We start from the raw sequence: 12,765 nt of genomic DNA on the forward strand, positions 1-12,765 counted from the left end.
GGTGGCACACTGGGAGTGTGGCGAATTCAGGTAGGAGACCTGCGCCAACTTCCCGTGCTTACCGGAGAGCGAGAGGGACCGGGCAGGCACCGTGTTATGCGGTGCATTCCAGCTCCTTGTATCGGCCGGGCTAGAGTGGACATCGAGCCAAGTGCCATGAAGCCGGCTTCACACATCTGGTCTCCAGTGCGTCTCCTCGGGCCGGCGTATATGGCACCAGCCTTACGCATGGTGTCCCCAGTTCGCCAGCACAGCCCAGTGCGGGCTATTCCCCCTCGCCGCACTGGCCTGGCTACCGGGAGCATTCAACCAGGTAAGGTTGGGCAGGCTCGGTGCTCAAGAGCTCCAGTGCGCCTGCACGGTCCGGTCTACCCAGTGCCACCTCCACGCACCAGCCCTCCGGTGGCAGCCCCCCACACCAGGCTGTCCCTCCGTCTTCTGCCTACAGGGTTTCCCGCTTGTCCAGCGCTGCTAGAGCCTTCCTCCTCTCCAGCGCCGCCAGAGTCTCCCGTCTGTCCTGAGCCGCCAGAGTCTCCCGTCTGTCCTGAGCCGCCGGAGTCTCCCGCCTGTCCTGAGCCGCCGGAGTCTCCCGCCTGTCCTGAGCCGCCGGAGTCTCCCGCCTGTCCTGAGCCGCCGGAGTCTCCCGCCTGTCCTGAGCCGCCGGAGTCTCCCGCCTGTCCTGAGCCGCCGGAGTCTCCCGCCTGTCCTGAGCCGGCCTGTCCGGCGCCGCCGGAGTCTCCCGCCTGTCCGGCGCTGCCGGAGAATCCCGTCCTTTCGGGACCCGTGGCGTGGGTCCCCAGTCCAAGATCGGCGGCAAGGGTTGCCACTCTAAAGAGGCCACGGAGGCGGGCTAAGAGGCGCACCAAAACTATGGTGAAGTGGGGTCCACGTCCCGCTCCAGAGCCGCCACCGTGGACAGATGCCCACCCAGACCCTCACCCTATAGGTTCAGGTTTTTCGGCCGGAGTCCGCACCTTTTGGGGGGGGGGGGGGGGGGGGGGGGAACTGTACTGTCCCGTTCTGACGTTGATTTCCTTTGTTTTGTCTTTATTTAGTATGGTCAGGGCGTGAGTTGGGGTGGGCAATCTATGATTGTTTTTCTATGTTGGGTTTCTGTTTCGGCCTAGTATGGTTCTCAATCAGAGGCAGGTGTCGTTAATTGTCTCTAATTGAGAATCATACTTAGGTAGCCTGGGTTTCACTGTTGGTTTGTGGGTGTTTGTTTCCGTGTGTGTGTTTGTCGCCACACGGTACTGTTTCGTTTTTTGTAGATTTCATGTTATCGTTTATTGTTTTTGTTCGAGTGTTCATTTTGTCTTTATTAAAATATCATCATGAACACTTACCACACTGCATCTTGGTCCGATCCTTACTCCTCTTCAGACGAAGCGGAGATCTGCTGTTACACCTATCAAGGTGGTTGTCTTTGGAGTTGCGCTGAGTGTAAAGGATGTAACTGAAGAAGTATGATGAACAAAAATATAAACGCAACATGTAAAGTGCTGATCCCATGTTTCTCTCAAATTTTGTGCAGAAATTTGTTTACATCTCTGTTCGTCAGCATTTTATAATTTGTCAAGACAATCCATCCACCTGACAGGTGTGGCATATCAAGAACCTGATTAAACAGCATGATCATTACACAGGTGCACCTTGTGCTAGGGACAATAAAAGGCCACTCTAAAGTGTGCAGTTTTGTCACGGTGCCAAAGATGTCTCAAGTTTTGAGGGAGCGTGCAATTGGCATGCTGACTGCAGGAATGTCCACCAGAGGTGTTGCCAGAGAAATGAATGTTAATATCTCTACCATAAGCTGCCTCCAACGTCATTTTAGGGAATTTGTCAGTACATTCAACCGGCCTCACAACTGCAGACCACGGGATCGTCTGAGACCAGCCACCTGGAAGGCTGATGAAGCTGTGGGTTTGCACAACCAAATAATTTCTGCACAAACTTTCAGAAACCGTCTCAGGGAATCTCATCTGTGCGCTCGTCGTCCTCACCCGGGTCTTGACCTTCGATTGCCATTGGCACACTGAATACGTGTGCTCTTTACAGATCAATCCCGGTTTCAACTGTACTGGTCAGATGGCAGAAAGCATGTATGGTGTTGTGTGGGCGAGCAGTTTGCTGATGTCAACGTTGTGAACAGAGTGCCCCATGGTGGCAGTGGGGTTATGGTATGGGCAGGCATAAGCTATGGACAAAAAACACAATAGCATTTTATTGATGGCAATTTGAATGCACAGAGATACCCTGACAAGATCCTGAGGCCCATTGTCGTGCCATTCATCTGCCGCCATCACCTCATGTTTCAGCATGATAACGCACGACACCATGTCTCAAGAATCTGTACACAATTCCTGGAAGATGTCCCAGTTCTTCCATGGCCTGCATACTCACCAGACATGTCACCCATTGAGCATGTTTGGGATGCTCTGGATCGACGTGTACGACAGCGTGTTCCAGTTCCCGCCAATATCCAGCAACTTCGCACAGCCATTGAAGAGTAGTGGGACAACATTCCACAGGCCACAATCAACAGCCTGGTCAACGAACGAGATGTGTTGCACTGTGTGATGCAAATGGTGGTCCCACCAGATACTGACTGGTATCCTGATCCACGCCCCTACCTATTTTTTAAAAAGATATCTGTGACCAACAGATGCATATCTGTATTCCCAGTCATATGAAATCCATAGCTTAGGTCCTAATTAATTTATTTCAATTGACTGATTCCTTATATGAACTGTAACTCTTTGAAATTGTTGCGTTTTTATTTTTGTTCAGTGTAGCTAGCTAGCTAGTTAGCGCACAGTGTCCTTCACTCCCGCCTGTTGAACACCTGCCTTCGCCGCGATTAACAAAACTGCGGGAAAGCAGTGCTCGTCAAGAGGGGGTGAAGGACAGTCTACTAGCTAGCTAGGTAGTTACCGATCCCGCCTGCTGTGTACCAGAGTCCTTGCTAGTTAGCACCCAGTGTATTTTGCTAATACCTGCCGAACACCTGCCCTTCTTCTGTGGGGTTTATCGGCAATTGGCATCCTACGTTATAGTTCATCCTATGCAGCCCAGCCTGCCGGCTGTGTACCGGAGTCATAGCTTAAAAATTTACCAATAGAAGTATAAAGACGGGTTCCTTTGTGCCGCAATTGCACCTTCTCTGCTGACGGTGTTCCCCAACCAACACTCTTAGCAGTGTTTGAAAAAAGCGGATGTTTCAGGTTGAAAATACTGTATCGGTGTAAACCAAACTTCCATTTATCTTGAAAAACAGAAGTAGGGACTCCCCTTAGGCATCTTTCTACTCCGCTAGGGAAACACTCTTTTCACGCCACTTTGATACCGAAGTGACTTTTTCATAGCAGGTTAGGAGAATTAATGTAGCAGGTTGGGAGACTGAGGTTAAGGATAGGAAAAGAGTTAGGATTAGCGAAAATGCTCTGCTAACCTTTCTTGATATCAAGTAAAAATCTATTAATGCTCGCCAGTGGTCCGTGGCCATTTATTTTGCATCGGGGACAACAGTTGTTGAGAACTGTAGCATAGTAGCTAAGCCTAACCCTTTTCCTAACCATAATCTCAGTCTCATAACCTGCCACACTAATTCATCAAACCTGCCACGCTAATTCACCTAACCTGCCACGTTAATTATCCTAACCTGCCACAATAGTTATCCTAACCTGCTATGTAAACAAGTAATCTGTGTCGAGAGACCCTCAGTCTCATAACACCGGAACTGACCAATAGCAGGTAACAATGGCTGTTCCCTGATAACAGTGATAGGAGACAGAGGATGGGTCAACAACATTGTAGTTACTCTGCAATACTAACCTAATTGACAGAGTGAAAAGACAGAAGCCTGTACAGAATAAAAATATTCCAAAACATGCATCCTGTTTGCAATAAGGCAGTAAAGTAAAACTGCAAAATATGTGGCCAATAAATTAATTCTTTGTCCTGAATACAAAGCGTTGTTTGGGGAAAATCCAACACAACACATCACTAAGTACCACACTTCTGTAAGGGTTTTCGTCCTCCTCTTCTGATGAAGAGGGGTAGTATGAAGGATCGGAGGACCAAAATGCAGCGTGGTAAGTGTCCATAATGTTTTTAATATAGACAATAGAACACTCGAACAAAACAATAAACGATGATGTGAATATACAAAACCAAAACAGTACCGTGTGACCCAAACACTCACACAGAAAACAAACACCCACCACCCAAAAGTGAAACCCAACAGCTGCCTCTGATTGAGAACCATACTAGGCCGAACTCAAAAACCAACATATAAAAACAAACACAGACTGCCCAACCAACTCACGCCCGACCATACTAAAACAAAGATATAATAACAGAACTAAGGTCAGAACGTGACATCTTCATATTTTCAAGCATGGTGGTGGCTGCATCATGTTATGGCTATGCTCGTCATCAGCAAGAACTAGGGAGTTTTTAGAATTGGATAGAGCTAAGCACATGCAAAATTCTAGAGGAATGCCTGGTTCAGACACTGGGAGACAAATTCTTCTTTCAGCAGGACAATAACCAAAAAAACAAGGCCAAATATACACTTAAGTTGCTTACCAAGGCAACATTAAATGTTCCTGAGTGGCCTAGTTACAGTTTTGACTCAAATCAGCTTGAAAATCTATAGCAAGACTTGAAAATGGCAGCCTAGCAATGATCAACAACCACCTTGACAGAAGTTGAATAATTTTTTTAAGAATAATGTGCAAATATTGTACAATCCAGGTGTGCAAAGCTCTTAGACACTTAACCAGAAAGACTCACATCTGTAATCTCTGCCAAAAGTGCTTCTATAAAGTATTGACTCAGGGGTGTGAATACTCATGTTAAATTAGATATTTCTGTATTTTATTTTCAATAAATAAAACATTTCTAAAAACATGTTTTCACTTTGTCATTATGGGGTATTGTGTGTAAATGAGTGAGAGAGAAAAATATATTCAATCCATTTTGAATTAAGGCAACAAAAAAATGTGGAATAAATCAAGGGGCATGAATACTTTCTGAAGACACTGTAGATAACGTTAGTTTGGGTTAGGTTGCTTGCTACCTCGCAAGCTTGCTAGCTAGCTAACTGTCTATGTGTGGGGTGCCTTATACAGTTACTGTTAGCTAGCTAGAGCTGTCTAGCTAACGTTAGTGATTACATTACCTTCAGTAATGCCTGGGTATAAAAGTAATGTTAAACCAGACTTCAAATTGAATGGTGTAGCTAACGTTACCTAGCTAGCTAACTGTCTATGTGTTGAGTGCCTGAGTACTGTTAGCTAGCTAGAGCTGTCTAGCTAACTTGCACGATATGGTGGACAGTTTTGAAGTAGGCTAACATTATGTGGTGCAGTGAGTTTGTCCTTGAGAAAGTTGTAGGTAAGGAAATTAAAACAAAACATTAGCTGCTAGCTAACCTGTAGGTACACATTTTAATTAAGCCAAATGCAGATTATGTAACATTATAGGCACCAAAGATGTTAACAAAATGATCAGCTAATACATAAACGACATTAAATACAAATGCATTCATTATGGCCCGGGGGATAAGGCTCCACAAGGAGACCACTAGTGACTGGCTATGACTTGGCCTCAATCGAATCCTAGAGCTGACAAGGTAAAAATGTGTCGTTCTGCCCCTGAACAAGGCAGTTAACCCACTGTTCCTAGGCTGTCATTGAAAATAAGAATTTGTTCTTAACTGACTTGCCTAGTTAAATAAAGGTTAAACATTTTACTTTAAAAAATTACAAAATAATAAATAAAAAAAGTTACTGGCCTGAAAGTTTATGCTCTTGTTTAGGTTGAACCTGTTAGTTTTCTGGATTTTGTTGTTACTGTATGTCATTTGACGATGTGGTGCTTCCTGAGTTTGGAGTAGATGTTGGTGATGAGTGTGATGATTAGTGTGTAATGGTGGTTGTCAATGCCAATTTGTGTTTCAGTAATGTGTTGCTTTAACATAAAGGTGATGGGGACGGCAAGTAGCTTAGCGGTTAGGGCAAGTAATCAAAAGTTCATTGGTTTGAATCCCCGAGCGGAATAGGGGATAAATCTGCTGATGTGCCCTTGAACAAGGCACCTATTAGCGCATTCATCTGTGGTGTTGGTGGCGACAGTGACCAGGCCAGGCTCGTTGGTAAAGGGAGACTCTACTTCCTTGTCCCCAGTGGCTGGTGTCATTGCTCTATCGGAGGCCACACGGACGAAGTCAGTGGAGTCATGGCCGACCACATTGCCTGTTATCCTTGCCTTCACCCCACACCTTGTGAGAAGGCGGCAGAATGCAGCCTGGAACTGCCCTGTGTTCGGGTTGTATTTCCAGCCTCCTGTAAAGACAGATGGTGGTGTCATCCTGAGACAAGGCCAAGGTAGTTCAAAACATACCAGATCTCCTCACTGCATTGAAGAACAGCTCCAGATGGTCTTGGCTGAATGTATATGTGAGGACATGCTTCTGTAGTTGCAGGAGAGCAGGGAGGATCCTGATGAGGGAATCTATGTTGACCACCCATTCGGTGACTGCAGTGGGTCTGGGAGAAAAAGCTTTGAATTGTAACGAATTGTTGAATTTTAGTTCAAGGTTAAATACAGTTAGTAGTTAAATACAGTTGTAGTTTGGATTCTTATAGGTGGTATGGGTCTGCACTTCATTCAGAAAGAAATAACTAGGTTTTTGTTTCTTCTAACCCCGTCTGATAACAGGACTTCAGAGGAGGCATCAATGGACACATGCTGAGAAACAGCTTCAGGTATTGTTGTGCTTTTTAAGTCACCATTTTGTTGTGCATTAAACAATAATATCAGGTCACCCTTTTCCTGGCGTATAGAGTCTTGTCCCCCGTGTTTTAAGTTGAGCAGGTACTTCCATGCTTCTGTCAGGAATGCATCAGTTTGGTGCAGATTGTCAGTGTTGATGGCAGCCTTTGAGCCGAGGCCTCCTTGTGCTCCTTGTGTTGAAGACGTCAAACAGCTTGTCTATGATCTGTAACATAACAATAAATAGTTTGGTTTGCATTTCAGATGTCATTCCCTGAGATAAATGTGTGAGATAAGATATACAAATACGAAATTATTACCTCACAGAACCTGACTGTAAGCATGCAAGCTTAAAACTTGTGTTCCTCACACAGGTACAGCATTTTCAGGGCCTGGGCAACAGAGCGGCAGGGGATTCCTGTTGTCCAAAATCGACATACCTCCTTGGTCGACAATGTGATCACCTCATCCTCACTTTTGAGGCATTTGTAGCAGTGCAGTGAGTTCCTAACAAGCTTGAGCATGTGGCATATAACTAAAAAAAAGATGTTGGCTTGTCCACCCCAGATGGTGTAAAGGACGTTACGGTGGTCTCTTGGGTGTTAAGGTCGAACTGGCATCCAAAAAGACGAGACATTGTTGTGTTCGATGCATGCCTATCCATGGTCAGCGCCTCCAGATGTACTGTATATTGATGTCGTTGATGTGCTCTGTTAATGTTATTTGGACTTCCCCAGTAAGTGTCCGGGTGAAGAAGTAGGCCACTGGGGCCTTCCATTAGCCATCAAGGCCCACTATCATAAACACCAAGGCTTCAACTGCTTCCCTCTTACTACCCTTGTCATCTGTCATGTCAACAAGGCCCACATTGTCATCTGATGCCGAGTTATACAGGACGTTCTGACGTACGCTCATCCCATCCAACATCAGACATTACCTGCATGGATGTGGTTATGATTAGAGGAAACCATGTAGGATATTGGTTTGTGTCGAGGCAATTTCCTGATTAGTTCATTCCTGTGCTGCTCTGTTTGATACAGCTTCCTTTTGAAAGCCTCTGCACTTTCAAAATGGTAGCTATGATCTCCATGTTTACAAGAAACATTGTTTTATTTAAAAATGTTGCGTTTTATTGATCAATGTGTTGTGTTTACAGGAATTACATTAAGTCAATAAGCAGGGATGTACTATGGCAGTGGTTCATTATTGAGTATTTCAAGAGTACAGAAAATGTGATTTGGGTCAAATAACCCCCAAAAAGTTGAAAACCACTGTAGAATAGGATGCTTACACTGTAGACTGCCTTTTGGGAAGCTGATGGTGTTGGGCTAGTGATGGAATGTCTTGCGTGCTGAACATCCTGAATATCAAGGAACACTATTTAAATCTATTGTAATCGTCAAAATGTATGTTTTGTCGGTGTTCTATTATATGCTTTCTATTCTGTGTTGGTGTCTTTTCAACAACTTTTTATATGGTGCCAAAGTAGGTGAGAAGCTAGTACAGTAAACCTGTGTTATGACGAATCATGCCATTCCTACACTTGTCAGCTAAACCTATAATTTCCATAACTAAAACATTTCCTTTCCTAATTTCATATCACAGTATGTCCTATGCTCCACAATGTCAGCAACCTGCTGAAATAGCTCTCCACAGATCTTAATTTTTGTATGTGTACAGTAGAGGGTGTCTATGGTGTGCTTGCAGGGTATGCATTTCCTGTGGAAGTTGATGGTATGGGAGTTGGAATAGGGTTTTGCAGGTCAAGGGTAGGATCTTGCAAGTCGAACAAAACAAACAAAAAGTTACCTATAAGCAGTTGTTACAACAACAAGAAAATAGTTTCAAGTGTTTTGTCCAAATACTTGTGGATTCTACTAATAAATGAATTAACGACTTGACCAGAGAGGTCCAGGACCTGAAGAACAGTTTGCTGTTCTCCCAGGGGCAGCTCAACGAGTTGAATCAGGAGAACGGCAAGATGACAGTTATCTGTAAGTCATTGAGAGAGGACATCAGTTCTGTGTGTGAATCCATGATAACAATGACAGATTAATCAGACTTAATCAGATCTCGAGGGACAATCAAGGCGAAACAACATGGTTGTGGACGGAATTGCAGGATCTCCGCATGAGACCTGGATGGAGACTGAGGACAAAGTGAGGGAAATGATCTCTGAGAAATTGAAGTTGGACCACAGGAAAATTGAGGTGGAGCGGCTCACAGGGTTGAAAAACCCACCATCGGCCCAGGTGACAAGCCCAGGCCGATAGTGGTCAATTTCCATTGATTAATGGACTGCTAAATGTATATTTTTTTCTCTTGCTTTGTCTGCTCTTTTCAATATTATGTATATCTCTGATAAGCTGCACAGGAAAGGGCTGAAAATAGCCCATATTAATATATGTAGCCTTAGAAATAAGGTTCATGAAATCAATAGCTGCTAACATCAGATAGCATTCATATATTAGCCTTTTCTGAGACTCACTTAGATAATTCATTTGATGATACATCAGTAGCAATACAAGGATATAACATTTATAGAAGAGACAGAAATGCTTATAGGTGAGGAGGTGCTGTATATATTCGGAGCCATATCCCTGTAATGCTTAGAGAAGATTTTATGTCAAGTGTTATTGAAGTGTTGTGGTTGCAGGTTCACTTGGCACATCTAAAGCCTTTTCTTTAGGGGTGTTGATATAGGCCACCAAGTGCTAATAGTCAGTATCTAAATAATATGTGTGAAATGCTTGATAGTGTATATGATGTAAACAAAGAGGTCTACTTTCTTGGGGACCTGAATATTGTCTGGTTTTCATCAAGCTGCCCGCTCAAGTGGAAGCTTCTTACTGTAACCAGTGCCTGTAATCTGGTTCAGGTTATTCAACCTACCAGGTTGTTTACAAACACTACAGGAACAATATCATCACATGTATTGATCACATTTTTACTAATACTGTAGAACTTTGTTCTAAAGCTGTATCCATAGCCATTGGATGCAGTGATCAGGATATAGTGGCTATATCCAGGAAAGCCAAAGTTCCAACAGCTGGGCCTAAAATATTTTGCTGTGACTCTTATGTGGATGATGTTAGAAATATTTGTTGGTCTGATGTGTCTGATGTGATTAATGAGGCGCATCCAGACGCTGCACTTGATGAATTTATGAAATTGATTCTTCCAATTATTGATAAACAGGCACCTGTTAAGAAACTGACTGTTAGAACTGTTAAGGATCCATGGATTGATGAAAGCTCTGGGCCTACTGGGATAGGAAACTGGGGACCTAGCTTTGCAGGAAATTGTGAAGCCACAAGGGAATCAGGGAACTCAGGGCTAAAATACTCTGGACCTACTGCGGCTATAGACTGAGGACCTGGTAGGGCAGAAGGTGAGGTGTCTCTTACGACAGGACACTGAACACGTCAGTCAGGAGGGTCCCCCACTGGGACGTCAGGAGGGTTCCCCATGGGGACGTCATAAGGGTCTCCCAAGTCTGGAACTAGCAGGAAACAGTTTGGAGGGGCTAGCAAGAACACCAGGGCTGAGACCGGCAGGTTTCACCAGGCAGGGACTGACAGGGCTCCCGCATTATGGATCAACTGACATCCAGAGGTGTCAGCTGGAGTAGGAGTAGGATTCTCCCTCAAGGTGAATAGGCAGGGTGGTAAGGATAAATATTGGGTCCAGAACAGGGGTCGGCAGAACCTCAGTCACTGGAGATGGCACAACTGTGGCAAGCAGTTGAGACTCATGAGCTTGTTGATGCACAGCTGTGGGAGTGGTAAGCTGAAGCTCCATGGCAGGAGCAGGTGTAGTGTAGTAGGCCCAAATACTAACTTGAGTTCCATTGTTGGAACAGGCTGGATCTGCACGGCTGTGGTCAGCTGGAGCTGACTCTGCCAGGGTGAGCTCTGGTAGCTCCTCTGGCCCTGGAGAAAGCTGTGGCACCGCTGTGAGGGACTCCAAAGCAGGGTTCGGATCCGAGACCGGCGCTAATGTTGAAGCTGATGTGGAATGGCACTGCATCTGAAGCATCTTCTGACATCTGACCACTCATGGTTCAGATAACTGAGAATCATGTCCAGTGAGAACTGACAATAACTATGTCGTCATTTAGATGAACGCACAATTAAACATTAAACAGTGATTCAGACCACAGGAGGAAAAGTTCGGCAGGAGGGCAGTGCACGTGTGCACAAACTCAATTCGACCTTGCACTCCTTCTAAAAAATATTTTTTCGTTTCACTTTTTCAAAGCATCAAGTCTATAGAACTTAGTGCGCTGTGTTCATAACTTATTCTAGTTTTGGAAACAGAAACATTTATTGAGATCAGATGTTTCAACGATAAGAACATTAGCAGAATGTCGGCCCTTGTTTCATCATCTCCCACGACATGCGACTGGACTTTCTCTCACTACCATATTTGGTTGTTCCAAACGGATGCTTCAGCTTTATAGCCTCTGTGACGTGTCTGGCTTAACCCTTCTGTCTGTAGTCTAACGGTCATATTTTTATTAAATTCGGTGATCTTCAATATATGTTGAAGTGCAACTATTCTGCCGCAAAATTTGCCATCAAACTGCAAATTTCATGAACAAGCCCCTTTAGCCTGGAAACTATATTATGTCCACAACTTCTCCCCACACAAAACACTTATGTGGAACAACAGAGATGTTGTTAAAAACAAGTCTTTATTCTTCCCTAAGTAATTTGAAATAAATATATTTGTGCTTGATTTATTTGATAAAGAAGGAACTATACTCTCTTATAGAAAGTTATTCTAAACATATAACTTCCCAAAACATTATAAAAATGTAATTATATTGGGAAAGCAGTACCTTCAGACTTAAAATCTAATTTGTGTTTTGGAGAACATGTGAAGATAGATGCACAATTTATGTTAGAAGGTTGCCCCCTGCTGGATAAGAAATGTAATAATACATTCTTAAGATATCTCTTTCACTCCACGAACAAGATCTCCCTTGCATATATTACTGAAAGATATTACACAAATGTTTTATATCAAATAAAGTAAAATAAATTAACTTTAAAAACCATGCACAAAATACACCCCTTGCAATATCTTGTTGTCTAAATTCATGGGCTTAGAGGACATATGCCTTTTCTGGAATAAATAAGGGGAAGCTATTATACAATTTTTTTTAAGTGTGGCTCTGAGAAGTTATTTTGGACTGAGTTAAGTAATTACATTTAGAATTGAATTAATAAAGACCCAACTATTTACAATGAAAGATGCAATATGTTATTTACTAAACGAAAACAAAACTACTGAATTAGTCGTTAATTTCTTCATTCTCTCTGGTAAATTGTATATACACAAAAACAAATATTTGAAATCTGCAATATGGTTTTTTTTTTTACATGAAATCCAATATTTAATTGAATCTTTAGAATTTGCCAATAACAAAATATAAAATATGAAATGTAGTGAAGTCCTATGTTTTTTGTTGTTTTGTATTCTAATTTGAAATTAAAAATAATGCTAAGTCTAATGGTCGTCTCGCGCCAAACTGCGTATGTGCAGGCCGTCAAATCAAAGGCACTACTAAAGTTGTTTTTGACAAAAATTTGTCAGTTAGTCACTTTCACAGAGTAATTGTAGTAATAAAATGTTGACATTGGCTCGTCTTCCGATGAGGTTTAATGGCGGTTGGCATCCAATAAATGTTGCATTACCGCCACCTAGTAGACTGGGGTATAAGTCCCTTATACTTAGTTCATTTGTTCATTTTTATTTATTTTAGCTAACACTACACTCTCAAAAAAGTTAATAAAACACCCTACTCCACTATTTAAATATATTTAGTCCTACAATTTAAATATATTTAGTCCAGGCCAACAGCCTGAAAGGATGGGACACTACCACTTAACACACCCTGTAACTCTTCTGACGTCAAGTCTCGCACACTCAAATACCTCTCTGCAGCTGCCACCACAACCTCAATTTTCTGCGACTTAA

Source organism: Oncorhynchus mykiss, chromosome 17, assembly GCF_013265735.2.
Source record: "Oncorhynchus mykiss isolate Arlee chromosome 17, USDA_OmykA_1.1, whole genome shotgun sequence".
Lineage (NCBI taxonomy): Eukaryota > Metazoa > Chordata > Actinopteri > Salmoniformes > Salmonidae > Oncorhynchus > Oncorhynchus mykiss.